General features: G+C 38.5%; 1 pseudogene; it reads left to right on the forward strand.

Moving 5' to 3' along the window:
• Positions 1-364: 364 nt before the first annotated feature.
• LOC118009639 lies at positions 365-1,328 on the forward strand (annotated as a pseudogene).
• The last annotated feature ends 15,849 nt before the right edge of the window (positions 1,329-17,177 follow it).

Raw genomic sequence — 17,177 nt, forward strand, 5'->3', positions numbered from 1 at the left:
AGTTACTAAGGGTAGATCTGGAAATTATCACAAGAAAATAAATGATGAGTGTTAACTAGACTTATGGTCAGGTAGCAATATGTACAAATGTCAAATCATTATGTTGTACACCTGAAACTAATACAATGTTCTCTCTCAATTGTAGCTCAATTAAAAAAAAAAAATTCAATACCTTCCTGTGTGCTAAAACATGCCACAACCAAGAGAACAACAAACCACATGGCTATATTTAGGTAGTAGCATGCGGATTGTATCAAAAGGATCACGTAGCTTTTCTGCCCATGGACGCCACGAGTCAGCATCATTAAATTCTCCTCTCCCACCACAGTCCTATCCAAGAGTCTCCTAAGGAGCCTAAGCAGCCATGGAAAGTTTGAGCTTTGAAACAACCCGTGAGAGTCTGAAGAGCCATTGTGAGCAATGGGGAATGCACACGGACTGTGTGGTAATGAGCACGCCAAACATGAATCACTCCAGAGGCTTTGGGTAGGTCACATAGGCCACCATGGAGAAAGTGGATGCAGCTAGGAATGCAAGGCTATACGAAGTGGATAGAAGAGTTGTGGAACCAAAGAGGGCTGTCTCAACTGAGGATCCTCCAAGACCTGGTGCCCACTTCGCTGCGAAGAAGATTTGTGTGGATAGCATTAACGACAACACTGAAGATCATCTAAGAGATTATTTTGAATACTGTGGGAAAACTGAAATGATTGAAACCATGACTGACCAAGGCAGTGGCAAGGAGAGAGGCTTTGCTCTTCTAACATTTGATGACCCTGCCTCCATAGACTGTCCTTCAGAAATACCACACTGAAAGGCAGCAGCCGTGAAGCAAGGAAAACCCCACCTAAGCGTGCTTCATCCAGCCAAAGAGGTCAAAGCGTTCTGGAAACTTCGGTGGTGGTCATGGAGGCAGTTTTGGTAGGAATGACAACTTTGGTCATGGAGGAAACTTGTGGGCAAGGCGGCTGTGGTGGTGGTCGAGGTGGTGGTGGATATGGTGGCAGTGGGGGTGGTTATGACAGATTTGGCAATGACGGAAGCAATTTTGGAGGTGGCAGAAGCCATGATGATTTTGGCAATTTCATCAATCAATCTTCAAATTTTGGACCCATGAAAGGAGGAAATTTCAGAGGCAGAAGCTCTGGCCCCTACAGTGGTGGAGGCCAACACATTGCCAAACCAGGAAACCAAGGTGCGATGGTGGTTCCAGCAGCAGCAGCTGTCGGCATGGCAGTGGCAGAAGGTTTTCATTACTGCCAGGAAGCAGAGCTGAGTGGGTGAGGAGAGCCAGAGAAGGGACAGGGCAGGTCACAACAGATTTGTGAACTCAGCAAGCACAGTGGTGGCAGGGCCCAGCTGCTACAAAGACACCATGTTTAGTTTCTGTTCTGTGGAAAGTGTAAAACATTCCAAATGAAAGGTTTTAATGTAGGTTTTTTTGGTTTTGTTTTTGTTTTGCACCCATACTCTTGGTTGCTAAATGTAATGGTCTGATTGGGACACCAAATAAGTCTTAAAAAAAAAAAAAAAAAAGACGACGACCAGGTACAGTCTCTATTTTGATGATTATGTTCTGACCTACACTCCTTGAACACACGGAGTTTACAACTAATTCTAAACCTAGCACAGAAACCCTCTTATCAAGAGCATGAGCCAGTTACGCACTTAATGAGATGGCTTTAAATTTTTTAAGTTTTCAATTCTGAGGATTGTTTTAAGTATAAAAAAACTCCTTTGGAAAAATGTCTGTTCATGTCTTCTGCCCATTTCTTGACTGGATCATTTATTTGTTCTTTGGGTGTAAAAGAAGAAGATAGTAGGAAAGGAAAAATGAAGGGGGGGAACTGGAGGGGGCTTTGAACCATGAGAGACTATGGACTCTGAGAAACAAACTGAGGGTTCTAGAGGGGAGGGGGGTAGGGGGATGGGTTAGCCTGGTGATGGGTATTAAAGAGGGCACGTTCTGCATGGAGCACTGGGTGTTATATGCAAACAATGAATCATGGAACACTACATCAAAAGCTAATGATGTAATGTATGGTGATTAACATAACATAATAATAATAAAAAAACAAAGAGAAAAACCCAAAAACTCCTATCCAAACTAGGTAAGGAGCCTTAATTTTGACAATTCAGTATTAATAGCCATGCATTCCTTTCACCCTAAAAAATCAGACTAGATATTTCTATGTGGATAATACACTCATCATGTTGAGCTTCTGGGAAGCTTTGTTATAGTTCTTTAATTTTAAGCGATAAGCTTATTTTGAAAAAGGAAACTAAATGCATCAAGAGCCTTTCATTTCACATTTATGTGCTCTTAACCAAAATAATAGTTCAGCATTCCAATTAGTTTTGGTGTGAAAATTTTAAAGATTCTGTAAGACAAGTTTAACAACTCTGAGGTTTTCAAATTTGTTATTCAAGTTTACAAAATGATTATATAAATAAAATTTTTGTCTCCTTTTAAATATCTATTCATTTATTCATATTTTTATCAATACTTCCTTTCCTTAGTATCCTTACTCCACAAGTACCCCACACATAAAATGGTCAATTAATCTACAACAAAGGAGGCAAGAACCTACAATGAGGAAAAGAGTCTCTTAAATGGTGTTGGGAAAACCGGACGGCTCCCTGCAAAATAATGGGGTGATCACTTTCTTACATCATACACAAACTCAAAATGTATTAGTGATCTAAATGTGAGACCTGAAACCATAACACAAAAAAACAAAACAAAAAAACACACAGGCTGTAATCTTAGACATAGGCCTTAACATTTTTCTAGAAGTCTCCTCAGGCAAAGGAAACAAGAACAAAAATAAATGGTAATTACAACAAAACGAAAAGGTTTGGCACAGCAAAGGACACCAACCAAATGAAAACTTTCTGAAAGAAGGTATTTGTACAGGATTTATCTAGTAAGGGGTTAAATATCTAATCTATATAAAGAATCTGTAATACTCACTGCCAAAAAAAGTCTGATTAAAAAATGGACAGAGGATCTGAATAGACATTTTTCTAAAGACCTACAGATGGTTACTAGGCACATGACAAGAGGCTTCCCCCATCACTAATACTTCCCAGTTGCAAATCAAAACCACAGTGAGTTATCTCACCCCTCAGTCAGAGTGGTATTAAAAAGTGTGAAGTATCAAGACAAGAACTAGTGTTGAGGATGTAGAGAAAAAGAGGAACCCTCATGCACTGCTGGTGGGAATGCAAATTGATACAAACACTAGAAAATATGGAGTTTCTTCAAAAAAGTTAATGGAAATACCATATGACCTGATAATTCCACTACTGTGTATTTACCCAAAGAAAACAAAACACCAATGTGAAAAAGATATATGCACCTCTATGCTTACTGCAGCATTATTTATAATAGTCAAATTATGGAAGCAACCCAAGTGCCCATGCATAAATGAATAAAGATGTGAAATGTATACAATGGTATATTAGTCATAAAGAATGAGATCTTGCCATTTGTGACAGCATGAATGGAACCAGAGGATATTATGCTAAGTGAAATATGTCAAAGACAAATACCATAGGATTGCACTTATATGTGAAATCTAAAACAAAACTAAAGAGAACTGGTGGTTTCCAGAGGGTGGGGGGGGGTTATTGAGGTGATGGGCAAAATAGGTGAAGCAGATTAAGAAGTCTAAACTTTCAGTTATAAGTCACAAAGATGAAGAGTACAGCATAGGAAATCTGGTCAATATCATATCATTGTATGGTGACGACACATACCATGGTGGGCATTGAGTAATCTATAGAACTGTTGAATCACATTCCTGAAACATATACTGTAGGTTAACTTCAGTGGAAATATTAAAGATAAATATTTAAAATACATTTAAAAGCCATACTGCTTACAGTTATAGACATTTATACAAATATCAAAATACCAAATCTACTATTACGAACACAATCTAGAAGCTGTTTTAATTTTCCATTTATAGTTTTATAGGCGGATAAAAGGTAAAATAGATGTTTTAGGATATTAAAGCCAAAGAAATAGTAAAGAAGGTGTTATACTTTCACACACATGCTCTAAGTTTGATAGTAAAGTTACTGCTCTAATTACCATATTAAGTTTATGTGTATTTCTCTTTGAACACATTCACTATTTACATTCCAAAATTTTGCAGCATTTTCTTGACCATCCAAAGAGCTGATTTTCATTGTAGGCTCGTTCCATTATAGAAACAAGCAAAACAGAATACTCCTTTTCCCAAATCAAAACAACTCTGGGCAGAAGCCAAATCACCAGGACCTAAAAGTGTTTTGTCTGGGTCCAAGAGTAGGTGTTGGATATAAATTTTGGCATTTCTGTTACTCACTGCCATTAGTCCGTATTCCCCAAAACTATTCCTTATAATGACTATTTTTACAACTTCTGCTTTTATTTGGCAAGAAAATGATTAAGGTCATTTGAATCAGAGTTAAGACCACTATCCCTCTAAGAAATCTGCAGGAATCAGTCACTCATGAACTATTCCCTCTGATGCTCTTTGCTGGGCTTCATATTATCTGAATAGGTTTTTAACACCTTGGATATGGTTTTGAATGATACTATCAATGCTAGCACATATGGGGCCTTTCTGAGAATGGGAAAAAACCCTGGGTCCCTGTCCTTGGATATTGGACTTGATGAAAGGATTAAGATACTTGTATCTATTACTTATTACTGTTAAACTACCCCAAATCTTATGGCTTTAAGCAATCACCAATCTACTCCCACCCCGATTCCATGGGTTGGCTGGGATATTCCTCGTCTGGTGTACTCAGCCTTCTTCTGAGACCAAACTGGCACATCAGCTGGTCTCTCACACCTGCCTCCTAGTAAGTGTTGGATGCTGCGTAGGGCACCTTGCTTCACATCTTCATGTAAGTCTCTCATGTTCTCAGAATCTAGACCGATTTCTTTACTTGGTGATCTTAAAGTAGTGATTCAAGAGGCCAAGGTGAAAAGCTGCAAAGCTTCTTAAAGCCTGCTTTTACAATTCACAAGAAGTCACTTCTGCCATATTATAAATTGGTCAAAGCAATACACAAGGACAGTCAAGATACAAGGTTAAAGAAAGACTTCACCTTTTGAAGAGAATTGCAAAATTATACTACCCCACTTTTAGATTTAGAACCACACTCCTCTGGGCTGACACAACATTGGGGACCGTTGTTCATTTCAGAAAAAGAGGCTTCTGCCTCCAAAGGTACCTAGCTGTATAGCCAGGTACAAGAATGAAAAGTAGAGGGGAGATAAGCTTGAGTTCTGAATGTCCACTTGGCTGGACGTCTTTGTTCAATGTACAACTTGTACAACTGTATTTGATGGCCTAGCATGTCCCCTTAGATTAATTCCTGAAGGTCTTGATGGATAGTATTGAGGTATTTTCATGAGGATAACTAGAGAACAAGAAACTATAGTAAAAGCATCTGGGTACAACGGTATGATAAACCAGCTTTATTTTGTGCTAATCAAGTATTTGGAGTAATATTGTTTATATTTTCAGGTGTCAAGTTTTCTTTACATATTTGAAGTAGATCAATGGAAAAGGCATTCAAATATATCAACAATTGAAATAACTGAAAGATTTTATAAAACACTCAAGTGGCTATGTAACAGACTTCAACTTTTTTTTAATTTTATTTATTTGACAGAGAAAGAGACAGCGAGAGAGGGAACACAAGCAGGGGGAGTGGGAGAGGGAGAAGCATCCTGCTGAGCAGGGAGCCCAATGTGGGGCTCGAACCCAGGACCCTGGGACCATGACTTGAGCCGAAGGCAGACGCTTAACGACTGAGTCACCCAGGCGCCCACCGACATGAGGTTTTATCATTCGGCAAAGTCATTAAACCAATCTATACAGCACACAGCTTACTAAGAAATGCAAAGCAATATGTTCAGTACTCCTAGTACTTGATGTACAGGTGTTAAATTAGTACTTGAGGATTGAAGAATTAGGGATTCCTCAGCAACACTGATTTTGATTCGTCACTTTACTACATGTGAGAAACTTCATTCATGTGATGGTGTTCCCAACACCATCATATGAATATTTTGAAGACTAAAGCAATTTGCTATGGAGAAAACCCACCTTTTTATATGCCAAAAGTTTCTCTAGAAGAATGATCAAGAACCTAATATAGCTGTTAAACTTATGCACAGAGGGAACTGTGTGGGCAGTAAGGGGGGAAAGAATTTTCACATATACCCTTTGGAAACTTGAGATCTGTACCATAAACATATTACAAAAACACATTTATTGAAGTAGTGCTGAGATTCTATGATTGGGAGGAAAAAAAAACAAACAATTGCACTGTATTTTTTCCAAAGCATTTTAGCTCTTCACTTTCCAATTTACACCTATCCAGCACAAAAGCAAGCCACCTGACCTCTTCAAAGGTTCCTTTTACTTAAGAAAATTGGCCAATGTATAAGACGACAGGATTTTGAAATTCCTCCCTCCTCCAGCTAATGGTGGAAGGTTTCTGCTGACTCATTGCACCCTCATTCACTCCATCTTATAAGTTTTAGCCTAGGTAGAAACCCAGTGGGTAGTCATGGGATAATATATTTTTTGAATAAAGCTAATTGGCATGTATGCGACTTTACTCCCTGACCCTGGCCTCATTAGAGCTGATCTCTAACCACCTTAGTGAGTTAGTTAGCTACAGCTTATCAAGCAGAGTTCTGCCTTTTAATGTAGAGAGATAAGGTAAAGAAAATAACAGTTCTTGACTTTCAAATGGGGAAAAAAATGGCAGTAAGAATAGAAAATATTTCCCCATGAAAGCTCAGATATTGACAGATCTTTAAAAAAAGCTACAAAGCTAGAAAGAACCCGGTTCCTCTACTTAGTACCCATGCCAACAATAAATTAAGGTCCTAGTTAGAGAGGGTTGAATTCCTACTTTTTCTGGATATCTTGTCAATCAAGATTTATTCTGATTTTCATCAGCTGGCTCAGTATCTTCTTACTGATTAAACAAATGTTATAGACGGACAATAGGGATGAAAAGTCAAGCTAACAAATTACATACCCTACTTGCAAATGTTGATAACCACATATCACCATCCTTCTGAAATCTGTGAAGTTTTTTTGCAAAGGCAGAACCAGCTCACACCCAAGTTCAGAGTATCAGCCGTGTGTATACAGCTGGTATAGAAAGTTTTAAGATCAGAGAACTTTTTCTGTTTTTGTACCGAATCCAAACCCACTCTATGAAATGAGAGCTATATAATGAATGTAGAGCACTAAAGAAAAATAACAATAGTATTTGGGGATATTTTATCTAGCCCTTTTTCTGACTGGATGTATAGATCTACGTGGTAGCAGTGAGTAGTGGTGGGGATGGAGTGGTAGAAACAATTCTGGTAGGTGTGTTATTTTGGCAAAGCTCACTTACGTTTCCACTCAATAGTAGTCAGCATTTTATTGTTGCTACACAGTGCTAAACACTTGGGGGGAAGCTAGTTGTGCATAAGTCAGCTACATTTGCTATTGTACAACTGGCTGTCTAGCCATTTATTGTAACGGGAAATCCTTAAGAGATCTCGAAGTTGATCAGACATCAAAATCCTATGCCCAGTGGCAATGACAAAGAAACCAAAAGGACAAGCATCAGCCTAGAGCCTCAGAATACCGTGGCAATTCCAAGACAGCCCTGGGTGGAGTCCTGATAGTGCCATTTTCCAGGTATATAATTTGTAGCCCTTTCCCCCCTCTAGCCTTTAGTTATATAAGTAACAGTATATGTTCTGAAGAATTGTCACGCTGATTGAGAAAACATGTCAAATGCTTACATTAGTATCTGGCTCTGTGGCTATTAGTCTTTTCTATCATATTGCAAAGAAGTCAAATCTTCTAGAGGTTAGAGTGAATATGGCATTTTGTACTTTGATGACCTAGTACTGATAACACAGAAGGTTTAAAAAAAAAAAAAAAGAAAGTGCTCTAGTTCACATCCTTTTAAAGTCACTGAAGTCATACCTAGGATATTCAGGTAAAACAAGGACTCAAATATTTCTACTTATTTTTATTGAAGCTCTTCAGAATTTCAGAAGCACAAAGACTGAGAATTAGTTCTAAATTTCAATCTAGATTTCAATAGTATTTTAAAAAAAAATGCCTCTTTTTTTTTTTAGCCACTAGTAATTTAAGAGCCAGCTCTTTTGGTCTATAAGAGATCTTGGTCTCTTCAGTAAATATTGTCAGTTGTAAAATATGGTGTTTTTAAGAGTTCTTTTCCAGTATTTCAAGAATGGTTACTGCCAAGAACAAGTGTTACACGATGTGCCAATTTCATAAGTTAGATATTGAAACAAGACTGAAAGTTGTGATCTAGTATATTTTCAGGTATCAGAACAGTGCTGTCCAGCTATTACAAAAATCTGCTAAAACCACTGATGCTCCAGATATTATAAGGGGCATAAAAAGTTACTCTTAGATTGCAAAAATTTAAGCACACTTTAGATCAGATATTGTACCACAACCTCGCTGTAAAAATTCAGTGGCAGTTTACCCCTATTTGAAGATTGTTTTGAGCTTGATTTTATGGAGGATCTAGACGAATCAGGTTACTATTTTACATTGTCAAATCTTTTAAAACCAGTATAGATGTTTTAAGGGTCAACAAATTACATAAAGATAATGAATGCAGAAGCATTAGCCTTCAAAATATTTTGAAGGTTACACATTTTCTAGAAGTGCTCCTAAATATCAAGGTACCAGTTAAAAAAAATAGATTTGCAAACAGTTCACAAAGGAAATGTATTTAGAATTCTCCTTGTAGATTACCAGCGATCTCTTAAAGCTGTAAGGGTTTAAGGGATTTATTTCTGTCACAATTACATTCAATAACTTTTGTGCTTTTGACTTGCTGGTATTTTGAGGAAGTTTCATATAGAATATGAAAGCACAAAGACTGAGAATTAGTTCTAAATCTCAATCTAGATTTCAATAGTATTTAAAAAAAAATGCCTCTTTACATTTTTTTTTTTAGCCACTAGTAATTTAAGAGCCAGCTCTTTTGGTCTATAAGAGATCTTGGTCTCTTAGTAAATATTATCAGTTGTAAAATACAGTGTTTTTAAGAGTTCTTTCCCAGTATTTCAAGAATGGTTACTGCCAAGAACAAGTGTTACACGATGTGCCAATTTCATAAGTCAGATATTGAAATAAGACAAAGTTGTAATCTAGTATATCCCCTCTCCTTACCTTGCCCAGCTTGCAGAGGCTACTCATACTCTTTGGTGTGGGGCAACCCATCGACCTCGAAAAGGGCAACTACCTCACTCTGACTTCTGCCTCCTTCTTCAGTTTATAGGGACACTTGTGATTACTTACATTGGGCCCACCTAGGTAATACAGGCTCCTCTCCCCATCTAAAGGTCAGCTGATCAGCCACCTAATACCATGTATAGCCAACTATGCAGTCACAACTCAGTTTTTCCATATAGAGAAATGCAAGCATAGCTAACAAGTTCTACTTAATATAAATAATGCTACTCTTGAGGCTAATAGAATCATCCAGAAAAATCATGGTATACAGAGAGGTCTACAGTGATCTGTAAGTCATTGCTTCTCTAACAGTTCAGGAAAGCTTGTTGAACTTTTAGGGGAAAGGTCAATCACAACTTCTCCCATGTTTGCAAGGAATAATACAAGAATAGTACATAGAGGCCAAAAGATACGGTCAGTATTCTTAAAGTTAGAATAAAGGATATAGTCCTATTTGTGCAAGAATGACTGAACTTTAGTTAGACTCAACTATCCAGTTCTAAGGTGGTTGTGAAATGGGACATACCTCTTCACATCAGGAAATACCACACATTGCTCTCAGAAGAAGGACTGGGGAGCAGCTTAGAGTTTTCTCCTAAGAATGGTTATGGGTGAGAATACATTAACCCAATCTATCCAAAGGCACTACATAACCAACTTCTTTCCTTATTTTCCCCACCACAAATTAGGGTGTCACATTGTTCAATCTAATAAAAATCAGATGTTTATTGGAGGTTAAGGGACATCAGATATTCCAATAAGATGCCTAAATGTATGAAGACTCTCCAAGGGAAAACAGACATTGACTTCACCTTGAAAATACTCTGACCAATTCAGAGTACTTAAGTGCTGGTACTTAGGTCTGACTTGCTCCTCCATTTTTGAATTCCACACATTTTCAGGCATATTTGCCCCAACCCCCTTTAAAACCTGCTTCACATTGAAACCCACAGTATTATTTTCCCACTCTTAGACTCCATCTCAAGCCAAGTAAATCCGAGGTTTATTATGAACCACTTCCCTTGGACTCAAAGAATTTGAGCGTCAGCTGAGCTAGTGCTTCTCTTTGGGTCTCAAACCAGTAGTTTATGCCTCTGTGTATCTGACACCATCTTGGCTGCTAGCCATTATTAGTTGTTTTCTGTTTGTCTTTCCTAAACGGCCTACTGTTCTAGGCTCTAAACCAGTGGTTTTCAACTTAGCCTGCACATTAGTGTCACCCGGAGCTCTTAAATAGGTCGATGCCTGTCCCATTGCAGCCACTGAGGTCAGAAGCTCTGGACGTGGAGAACGAGGGTTTCTTAATCTTCTCCACACTCCTCCCCACCGCCCCCCGCTCCATGAAAACCAATTAAATAAAGCCTCATTTTAAATGGAATCCAGAAGCTCTGAAAAAGGAGCTCACATACATACCACTGGCAGCAACTTGCATAATGAGCCGGGAGAAGGAAGGTAATTCTTACCTGACGAAGGCGGACACTTCTCATGCAGAAGCTGATCTCACTTTTAGTGGGGAAAAGAAAGACGATCTTCCCCCAGCCCCAACAACGCACTAGTCACTGCTTGCAGCCAGGGAGAAACTGCTACAACCTCAAACTCTTGTTGTTTTCCAAAGAACTTCTGTTCAAAACCACTCTCCCCAGTTTCCTCTTAGAACCAGTAAGAGCGGACCTTGCTTCCAGTCCTTCCAACATGCCTACGGTTTTGCCCGGGGTTGACAGGCCCTGAGTTGAAATTCTCGGGTATCCCTAAAAAAACCCCCATGTTTGGCTAGTAACATAGCTACTTTTAAGGTCTTCAACCCCCACCCCCACCCCAAATCTGTGACTCAGCCATCAGGGCTTACTAAAGCCTCGGGATGCTCTCCTAGGCCACCCGAGGCCCTCCTGCAGCCTCTTGCTTAAGGAGGCCATAAGCAGCCCCTGTGGCAGGTCCTAAAAATACCCCTGCTGGCAAAATTAAAACCCCGGTAGCTTCAGCCACCTACAAAGTTCAACTACTGCACAAAGCAGGCTTAAAGACTTTGCGAATTAGTTTCCTACTATTGCTGTAACAAATTACAGGTTAGTAGCTTATAACAAACGAAATTTATTTGCTTACGGTTCTGGAGATCAGAAGTCCGAAGTAGGTCTCTTTGGGCTAGAATCAAGGCGTTGGCAGGGCTGCATTCTTTCTGGAGGCTCAAGGGGAGAACCCCTCTCCTTACCTTGCCCCAGAGGCTACTCATACTCTTTGGTGTGGGGCAACCCATCGACCTCGAAAAGGGTGATTACCTCACTCTGACTTCTGCCTCCTTCTTCAGTTTATAGGGACACTTGTGATTACTTACATTGGGCCCACCTACGTAATCCAGGCTCCTCTCCCCATCTAAAAGTCAGCTGATCAGCCACCTGATACCATATGCAACCTTAATTCCTCCTTGCCATGTAATATAAAATACACTCAGGTGTTAGGGATTAGGATGTGATAGCCTTGGGGGCGGGGAGCCCTGTTTTCCTCTACCAATCTCAGGCTTCAGAATTACAAACAACTGTGCTACTATAAAAGCCTATAAAATGCCCTCTGCCAAATGCCAAGTCCACAATATCATGCCTCTCAGGCCCCCAAATGCCTTAATCACTTCATATATTTCACTCCCTTAGCATTTACTCCGTTTCTCTCAGTTCTGGATATTTGTCTGTTCACACCCACTATCAGCAACATATTTCCAACCCCAAGTTCTGCTCTCCTCTTCCAAAAGCCTTAGCAAAATGAAAGAAAGTGTTTTAAGTTCAATATGGTGTTCAGGATACCGGGAAGTTTTAATAACTTTCATTCCTGTTCAAAGAGCTTTTGTTTAATTTCTTAGAATAATATCAGATAACTCCAAAACAGTAAAACATTATATTCCAAATATAATATCCTTGGGATAATACTACAAAGGTGTATTTTTTATTCATGGTACATATGAATGAGAGGGAGCTCTGCTTCCCATAGTCATTCTAGGACCCAGGCTGATGGACACCTGCCATTTACAAGGTAGCTCACATAATATTTGGTTAGCACTCTGTATACATGGCAATTCTGAAACCTAAATCCTATAAATATTCAGCTCTTGTATGTGAGTAAACCCCCAAGTTATTTAAAAGCTAGGAATTATCCTTCCTTCTCCACATATAACTCCTATTCATTAAAAGTCTTGTCAGTCTTATGTGCTAGATATTCCAAATTCAACCACTTCTTACCACATCCACCAATACCAATCTTTTCTCAGTGGATTTGGGAGTATACGTTATATACACAGTGAAATCCTCTTTTTTGTTTAATACTTTTAAATGTTTTAAATGGCATGCATGTCTTTTCCAATTTCTGTGTGTGGGGGGGTTGTATATATACAAATAATACATACAAAAACACTTCCTAGTTATGTATCTAAAGTTATTTAATAGCATTTATTCATATATGGATACATGGTATACTTTATGAAGCAACATATTGCTGGTATAGGGAATCCACATAAAATGCAATATTACATTTTAAAATAGTATTTTAAACTAAGCGCCACACTGAAAAAATACAGATAGAATTACCAAATAAATAAATAAAATTTGAACAAAAATTCACTTTATTACATCAGTTGGTAGGAAATATTGCATTTATATCTGATTGACGGTATAATCAGTGTCACTCTTCTATAGAACTAGAAGCAGTTTAAGCCATTGAAGCACTTCTTTCTCATTGATAGCTTTATTTATAAATGAGCTATGTTTCTCAATAATAAAATTTTCTGTTTTAAATTTGTCTTACGTGGCTTTTTTAGGATGCGTTAAAATAGGAGATAAATTTTATAATGTGCAAAAGACACTTACCTATTCAGTTTTGGGAGTGTTAATCATTACATATAAATGTTCTAGGAGTAAAACGCACGCCCGTAGTAAGTACCAACTCTTGATATAGCAATTATTGATATTACAGCAGTTTTCATAGACTGGTAGTGGGAGAAAACTAGTTGCAGTGTGTTACTGTAAATGGGTGGAAAGAAAAACTCTTAAAAGACATGTAAGTCACCCACATTGAAAAAAATTTCATAATGTTAATGAGTTTTGCGTGGCCAGGATACTCTCTAGTACCAACTTATTTCAACTCTCAACATGTTAGAAGTATGGTCCACCTCTCCACAACCCTTATTTGGAAGGGGGATGAGCAACGTCCAAAGAAGAAAGTACTGGATTATGTCAATTCTTGAGATTTTAAGGAGTGTTGAAACCCTGTTTCCCAACAATTTGGTTCTCTCATAGAGCTGCCAATCAGACTTTTTTCAAGGAAGGAATATGATGTGGGAAACAAAGGCAGAAGGAAATGTAGATAAAATTAAATGTCCTTATAACCTGCAGCCCATTGACAAATACTTGAGGCAGGGAGAGTATAACATTCCCCCAGGAAGCTCCCAGCTGTCTTAAGGTTAATGCTTTGCTAGAGGGAAAAACACCTTGGTTTGACAATAGCCAGGCCTCCAGGATTCTAAGTCTCCTTTAGCATATGAAAGTCCTTTTTGGAAACTTCCCCTTGTCTTGACCTCACCCAGCTCCATAGTATATAATCAGTTGCTCCTCCCTGTCCCAGGTCAGCAGCTCTTTCTACCCAGGGGTCCTGTCCCCGTGTTTTAATAAAATCACCTTTTAGCAAAGAAGACATGTCAAGAATTTTTTCTTGGCTGTCGGCTCTGAACCCCACCAGATCACATCAGAATATATTACGATGACTGAAATTCAGGTGATGAAATTTGAGTGGATAAAATTCAATTATGCTACATTTAATTTAATTTACATTACCTCAGCTCAAATTTATCTACTGGTGTTTACTAGACATTTATAAAGATGAAGCGCATCATCTGCTCTTGAATCCTGCTGTGGGGAAAAGAGGTGTATTTATTCACAACTTAGAAAACTAGATTGTCATACGTGCCACAACAATGTCATGAAAAGGAATTTTTACCAGGAAATTATTAATAAGACAAATTACCATTGAGCTCGTCCCTAAACAGTAAACAAAATGTTGACTATATAGAGAATATAAGAAAAAAATTCCAAAGGGGGGAAAAAAAAGAAGAAAGGTATCAAGTTTCAAATAAGAATGTAAGTAACTGGACTTCTCTTTCTGGCAGCTAAGATAACAACTATGGCCTAATCTAAGAGTGAAAACAGATCTTAGGATCCATCTCCAGCTATATTTTATCTCCGAGAACACATTTATTATTTAATTCTGTAAGATAAATGGTGATGGCTTGTTATGATGACTTTTCTTTTATTCGTGCATTTATCAACCCCAAATTTTCGATTCTGAGGATGCTTTTATAGTACTAATCAATCAAAGGCCATTGCTCAAGTGGCTTTGGCCTCTTCAACCATAATGTTACTCGTTCAATTTGCTTTTATCAGATTGATTACAGAAAAGCTTAGCTGTTTTTGTGTCTGAACATAGAGCAGAGACTGCCTAGCTCAGAGACTTGTTTAAATCTGATAGATTACTTAAAGAACCCTCTTGGGTTCATTTTCAGTGATGCATTTTTATGTTTATTTTACATTCATTTGTTGGGCGGCATTCAGGTTGTTTTCAGTTACCCTCCATAATAACACTAAATATCATTGCCATTTTATGCATGTTTCTCCTTCTATTTTATTTTTTTTTCCTTAAAAGTTTTTCTTAGGAAAGAAGTACAATTGTGTCAAATTGTGTAAATAGGTCTAATATCCATGGTACACACTGCCAAACTGCTTTCCAAAAAAACTGTGCTAATTTCCCCATATAAAGGTAATTATGCCTCTTTCTCCGTTCCCCCGTCTCAATCGGAAGTGCTGTCTAAGGTCAAATAACCCCTCCCCAAACTCTGAGATTCATACTAAAGTGCAGGAAAGCTAATACAGAGAGTGAGTATTTTTAATTCTAATTTACAGATGAAACATATAGGACAAGTATAACTATGTCCAGAGGAACTAAGAATAAAATTAGATATAGAAGAACCTTTCCTGGGGTGCCTGGGTGGCTCATTTGGTTAAATGTCTGCCTTTGGCTCAGTTTATGATCCCAGAGTCCTGGGATCGAGCCCCTGCATCAGGCTCCCTGCTCATCAGGGAGTCTGCTTCTCCCTCTCCCTCTACCCCTCCACCCTGCTTGTGGTATCTCTCTCTCAAGTTAATAAATAAAATCTTTTTTTTAAAGAACATTTTTTTTTAGTTTGAAAACAACCCCTGTACGCTGCTTGTGATCTCTCACTCTCTCTCAAATAAATAAATTAAATTAAATTAAATTAAAAAAGAACCTTTTTTTTCCCCCTGTAGTTTGAAAACAACTGCATAGCAGGATGAGTTAATAAGAACTACCCTGCCCAGTACAAACAGCTAGGACCCCCTAGATAAAAATGTAACAACAAAAACAAAGTTAAATTCAAACTTGATCTTGAAAGAAAGGATGATTCCATTTTGTGGAAATTCCTGAGCTGCTACCATAGCAGCTTTGGATAGAGAGCTAGAAGAGTAGGAATTTTTCTTGGAAATGGGCCTATATTCTAGGTCTCTAGACAGAGCTAGAGACAGGAGTTCAGGTGCAGATGATTTATTCATGAATGCTCTTCAGAAAAGCCTGTAAAGAGCAAATGAAAGCAAGGCAGGAAAAGGAAAGGCCTTGCCACAACCCATAGGGAAGATTCTGGAATATAAAGCCTATCACAGAATAATCCATCCCTTGGGGCAAGGGTTTACACTTTTATAGTCTGACTTCCCTGCAGCATGAGCTGTGGCCTGGGGCATGTCAATCAGGTACCCTCACATCAGATGGGTCCCTTCAACCAAAGGCAATTTGTTAAGGGAAGGGGGCAGTGGTAATTCCATATCATCATTCCATACTTAGAGCAGCTGGGCAATTGGTAGCCTGGTGGGGTAAAAGGTATCCGTGTGGGGACGCCTGGGTGGCTCAGTCGGTTGGGCGTCTGCCTTCGGCTCGGGTCATGATCCCGGGGTCCTGGGATCGAGTCCCGCATGGGGATCCCTGCTCTGTGGGGAGCCTGCTTCTCCCTCTGCCTCTGCCTCTCTCTCTCTCTGTCTCTCATGAATAAATAAATAAAATCTTTTTTTTATAAATAAATAAAATCTTAAAAAAAAAAAAGGTATCCGTGTGGGAACTGGAGCGTTAGCCACAAGAATCTAAGGTTGGAGCTCTCACTTTGGAAAGCTTGTTGTCTCATAAAAGAAAGCGAAATATTCTACCTAGTGACTCAAAGAAAACAATGAAGCTCGTCTCACGCTGTGACTTTAGTTGGAAAACAGAAAAAAAAGTCTTTCATGAAAAGCACAAATCTCAAGCCTCCTCCTTGCATGGATATGAACAACAAATCTAAATTACTCACATGTTAAGGTAAACGGCAAGCACAGAAATTAATATAAAAACTGACACTGGTGTGGTTAATACCACTGAAAAGCCCAGCAGGAACGAACACCATGTTTTTTCTTGATTTTTTTCCAGTACCCCACACACATGTTTGGATGACGACTGATAGGACACTGAAGATGAGCTCTCCAAGAAAGATAAAGTCCACATAGAGCAATGACTCCTGTGTGAGATGAGTCAGGAGAGACCATACTGAAAAGAATTAGAAGTGGAATATTAGCTAGAAACTGTGAATAGCAAGCACATTCCCTTCCATAAAGAATCTTTGAAATATTTGCTTTTGCAAACCCCTTCCACTGCTTTTTAAGAAAATAACTAATCTAATTGATTATTGAATTTCCTATCTAGAAAATGGCACTGTGCATTTGTGTATATAGATATTTATGTAGGAGTATACGTATGTTTGTATGTGCAGACCTTAAATTTGCCACCTTGTGTCACTTTGGCCTGCTTTTC

Source organism: Mirounga leonina, unplaced genomic scaffold, assembly GCF_011800145.1.
Source record: "Mirounga leonina isolate KUSES-001 unplaced genomic scaffold, KU_Mleo_1.0 Mir_127, whole genome shotgun sequence".
In the NCBI taxonomy this organism is placed as follows: domain Eukaryota; kingdom Metazoa; phylum Chordata; class Mammalia; order Carnivora; family Phocidae; genus Mirounga; species Mirounga leonina.